Raw genomic sequence first — 5,469 nt, 5'->3', positions numbered from 1 at the left:
GCGATTGGAACATTCGAATCGACTTGGGGGAGAAGTTGATTTTTCCTCCAGCCATTGTCGTGACAAACCTGCGGCCTGATGTCGTAATTTGGTCCCCTACTTCAAAGAGGGCAATTCTTCTGGAGTTGACGGTACCTCATGAGGCAAATATGCAGTGAGCTCACGAGAGGAAGAGCAGGAAATACGAAGAGCTACTCCTAGAGGCTGAGCAGAACGGTTGGAGAATTGAACTTTGGCCCAAAGAAATAGGTTGTCGTGGTTTCTCCAACAACACACTCCTCCGGGCTCTCGGTCAAATTGGTGTGGGCGCAAGGCTGAGAAACAAGATAGTGTCACTTTCTTGCTCATGCGCAGTAAAGGCGTCATTTCATCTATGGCTCAGGAAGGATGAGCGAGAGTGGACACGCCCTGTATCTACTTAATCAGACATGACAACGCGTCGTTGCTACATACGCACAGCATATCACTAGCTGCGCAGTTTTGAAGCAACAACATAGACGCATTATTCAAGAAACAGGGGTGGTATTCTGAACATTGTTGTAAGTTTTGTGTTATCTTTTGTTGTATCTTCCAGAGATAACACAGCGCTAATATTGTTGTAAGTTGGTATTCTGAACATTGTTTTATCCCTGTGTTATCTCTTGAAGGACCGCCTCTATCTTATCTTTGACCATTGATGACACGCCCATTTTTATGGACCCTACCAATCAAAATCTATTTTATATAAGCATGATAAGTAGATCAACCAATAGGAATACTTTATGCCATATCTGAAGATGCGCCTAGCGCATACTAATCTTGAGCGTAATTAGTTATTTGAGCACTTATTACGCGCGTCATCATTATGCGCTGTTGAATGTGGATCATGAAGACAAATCACGCTTTCACTATATTGGTTAAGATGAGAGCATTAAAATAGTCCTATCCTAGCATGTAATATCTTAGAAAGTTCTCATCTGTGATGTTTCCGGTCAACACACAATCTTCTTCTAACTCGTCTATTGGCACGAAGTTGGTTCTGGGCAAAAAATATTGCCGCCATTATATCACCACGAAAGATACAACAACCCCCTACCTGTTGTAAATATTGTTGTAAATACCAGGCCCCCCAAGCTCCGCCATTTTGTCCGGATCCATTAGAAGCCAAAATAAGCTACCTTGCATAATTCATGAGCCTTATGAATTATGCATTCTGTAGGATGCTCCCCGCGAAAAGTGTACTGGAATGATGTTCACTACATGGTAAAAGACAATGCGCGTATCAGCGTAATAAGAAAGGTCAAATAATCTACTGTACGGAATTATGGGTAATTTATTCATCACGCTGCGCGCTAGCAACGCAAGTGATTCAGCGAATCAGCGTGGAATATTCTGATGCGATCACCGTTAGGTGAAATACGCGCTCGAACTTGTATTATCGTTCACCAGTATAACAGCTGGTGTACCCAGGATGCATCGGGAAGTGCATGGACCTTAAAGTTCCACTCGTTGTTGTGTGTTTTTTTTTTTTTTTAAGGTTTTAATGGCGTGTATAATTCATTTCTGAATATTTACGCCAACTAAGTAGCCTTTGAAAACATCATTACACCTCTAATTATTATTATTCCAGCATAAATTTTTCTGAAAATCTCTTTATTGTCCAAAAAATAATAATAACCATCCAGTTTCACAGATCTCAGGCTTGCTAAGCTCCACCCCTCATACCCAGGATGCATCGCGATATGGGGGAGTGGCCTTAACTTCATTGAATAAGAAATACTGTGTCGATCGATCTATTCCCTTTTTAGTCTATCAATAACTGGGTCTGTTTTTGTTTATTAAATCAAACATGCTATAAGCCATATAACAACACATTCTCTGGCTATGATTTTACATTTTTAATATGCTCATGTATAAAGTTTCCTTATTTTAGACAAACAAATTATGTGGCACAGTGGATGTTTTTTCCCCACCCACTCTCATCGTAGTACCTTAATGATTCCCTTTCTCTCTCTTTCTCTATCTTTCGTAAATTATCTTCTGCAACTGAAGGTTTGTTGTCTTGACTAAATAACCTGTTGCAGTTCTTTTCCGTCTCACTTTTAGTCGTACTTGTTATTACCACTCATTTACATGCACTCGTTATCAACTATGATCAACCATTCCATATTCACTCCATTACTGTCCACATTTCAATTGGATTCTCTTCACTTTTCCTTTTTGCAACCTTTGCAGGAGCTTTGAACATTTTTAATTTAGAGACCAGAGAGACCGGAAAGTATGTTAATTATTTTATTCAATTTTGTTAACTTGGAAAGTGAAACATTGTTTGATTTCAACATCTTGACATAATTTTTTTGTAAGACAATGGAATTTAACACTGGAAATTTCGAATTTGAAAAAAAAAAGACCCAGAAGTGTTTCCAGGGTTTTAGTTAGGAGGCCCATGTCCTTTCTAATTTTATTTTTAAGAATAGTTTTCTCTTTTGTATTAATTTTACATTGGTATACCGTTAATTTCTCTGGGAAAACTACCCCCTTCCCTTAAAAATCAATACTGCCATTACTTCTAGCAACAGTAATTCTATAATTCAAAAGTTTTCATTTTCTAAATCCTTCTAATATAAACTAATATAACAAACATAATATTGTTTACACTTTTGCAACCTGTTACATGGTCCATGTAGAAACAACAAGAGGATAGCAAGCCCCCCCCCCCCATGTTTTCTTTAGCTAGGAAGTATAAAAACATGATTCTATTAAAATTAGCAGTTTGGATACGAAAGGCATGGATGATTAGCAGTTTTCATATTTAGTGCATTTAGAGGGTTGTCTTTCAAACCTTCTTACATACAATACTTGAAGCAGCAATAATATAATAATCTAAAAAACTTCTAATACAGAAGTCCATAGAGGTAAATGAATTTAAACATGTATAATTACAATTAAAATATCATTGATTAATTCAATCTTTGATTTAGACTGATCTTTATCACTCAATTTTCAAGGAAATTTCTTTCTGCCCAGTCCTCAGTTTCATCCTATAAGATGGTAGTTGACATTGTTAAAATGTTAATGTTTATTCACTGATGATTAGTTTATCTTTAATTATTTGAATGTTGACAAGGTGATAAATTCATTAGTTTTGTATGTGGTATTCTACAAACATATAATACAAGTAACAAATGAATAGTATGTAAATGTTCAAGTTTAAACCCATCTCTACTGTCCTCTTTCATTATATGAGGGTGGCATCTTTAAGAGGTAGTCCCATGTAGATGTCTTCTGCATTCATCAATAAAGTTGTAGCCTAGTTTTCAGAAGAAAGGGCTGTAATGATAACCCAAGTCTGTTGAATGGAAAAATAAAATAAGATACAGTGTATAAGAAAATCAACAACGATTAATAAATAATAACATACACCCTGATACCTGCCCTGACAAAAAAGAGGAAGGACTAAAATTCACTTGGAGTTCTAGTGGGCAAACCTAAACTATTTTTCCTACAAGACTAGTTACTGCTCATGTTAGATTATTTCTGATGATTCCATTAAGACGATAGGCCTGCTAGAGCTTGGATCAGACAAGGTATGAAATAAGTAATACATGTACAATGTACTTGTAATGTAAACTTGTGCTCATAATTGAATAATACTCAGTTAAGTATGGGACATAAAATGACCAAACAACTTGGAACAGAGAATGTACTGGAAATAATGCTATTGAAACATACGTTATGTAGACTTTTATTTCATCTATATTGACATTTTATTTTTAATCTAAATCACAATTGTGATATTCAGTCAAGTATTCTTTTACAAGTCAACGGACAATGAAAAATATATTTGTCATATCTATAACTTTCTGCATGATATGTATTCCAAAATAGTTTATTTGGGGTACCTACATGTATATTAGCACACTTGCTTGTATGAAGTGTAGTAGGCCCGCATTTCTAGATATGATCCGTCAATATCTGTTCTTTGTTCCTCTCCTGAGTTTGTAAACCAGCATGCCTTCATCGTCCACTGTAGAGAAGCATCATCCTACATGAGAGAAAACAATGTAGGTACTTCAATTTAAAAGCGATAATAATGGATATACATCAACCATAATACATCCTATTAACAGACTTTCTTTAATTTTATTTTGTGTTCTTCGTCATCTTAATTGCTCAAGAAGTGAAAGGACCACTTACAAAAAAAAGTGATGAGGGGTTCTGTGTATACCCTACATGTATGATCATGTAGTGCTTTGAATGTGCATTAGATATGGTTCTTTTACACACAGGACCTCCTGTAAATAAGGACAAATTTCCTTTGTAAACAAAGAAAGGAAAGATATCAATATTTGTGTGCTAAGTGCAGAACTAGAATAAAATATACCTCCACAATATATGCTGTCAACAAAAACTTAGTTCCATTTCCTTTTTAGTGAATTAACAGGTGGTCATTTAATATTTGTGTGCTAAATAGCCTGAACATTTTACCTGCATGGGACTTTCTGCTTCATCTTGCAAATATAAGAAATGTTTTAATGTCCACTCATCAGTTAACTCCTTCCAGATCTTCATCAGTTTCATTCTGTTGGAACAAAAAATTTTAAAAAATCGATATGACAATCAAGGCGTCCCTTTCTCCATAACAAAATAAAATAGATCTAGCATATTAACTATTTTTCATGTCATGGTTGGCCTTAATTTTAATATGGTGTGGAAATCAACATTCCAATTTAATGGACCACAGTACAAATTAAAATTAAATGGAAGATTAAACTTGTGCTTCAAGAAGTGCTTTATATGGCCTATACATATAAAGTAGTCTCAAGTAAAATTGGTTTATTAAGACAAGAAGAATTGGACTACATAAGTAAACATAATTGTGGACTAGTAGGGGTCTTCTCTTACACAAACAAATAGATTTATCAACATGAACTGCACAATTTGGAGAAGAAAAAAAATCTCTAATATATTAAAAGAATTAATAGGGGTCAGGCGCGTATGCAGGGGGGGGGGGGTTAACCCCCCCCCCCCCCCTTGAGCTTTTTTTTTATATGTATGTTTTTTCTGGAACCCCCCCCCCTTTTTTTAGTGTTGATTTTTTTTTAAATAAAAAAAAAAAAAAAAAAATCCTAATGGATGACCTAAAAAAGATGACTCCCCCCCCCCCGCTTATTCAGCGGCTGGCTGAGTTGTTGCAAAGTTTTTGGCCCGATTTCAAAATGTTAAACCCCCCCCCCCCTTGAAAAAATCCTGCGTACGCCACTGATAGCTAGGGTCTAGATCTAGGCTCTAGACAACTTGACAAGCACGCTGGACCCACACAAAATCTAAATATTAAATAAACAAATCCTAGTGTTGATGTTTTTTAAATAGGTCTAGGTCTAGATCTATATTTTATTAATAAGTTTCAGGCTTACATCTAAATGAATAGGATTTGGAGTTGTTTGATTATCAATGGTCACAGATAATTTTGGTCTAAATAAAGTTGAC

At 35.6% G+C, this 5,469-nt stretch overlaps 1 long non-coding RNA gene across 1 annotated transcript; it reads right to left on the bottom strand.

Annotated features, from left to right (window-relative positions):
• Positions 1-3,279: 3,279 nt before the first annotated feature.
• LOC105443179 lies at positions 3,280-4,568 on the bottom strand. Its single transcript, XR_004066299.1, has 3 exons — positions 4,468-4,568; positions 3,886-4,024; positions 3,280-3,328 (listed from the first exon to the last, which is right to left on the bottom strand). It is a non-coding gene; the product is annotated as an uncharacterized LOC105443179 (long non-coding RNA).
• Between the last annotated feature and the right edge of the window lie 901 nt (positions 4,569-5,469).

Source organism: Strongylocentrotus purpuratus, unplaced genomic scaffold, assembly GCF_000002235.5.
Source record: "Strongylocentrotus purpuratus isolate Spur 01 unplaced genomic scaffold, Spur_5.0 spur5_scaffold_4, whole genome shotgun sequence".
NCBI classification, from domain to species: Eukaryota; Metazoa; Echinodermata; class Echinoidea; order Camarodonta; family Strongylocentrotidae; genus Strongylocentrotus; species Strongylocentrotus purpuratus.
Note: the sequence above shows the minus strand (reverse complement) of the source record. Positions and strands in the feature narration are given on the sequence as shown.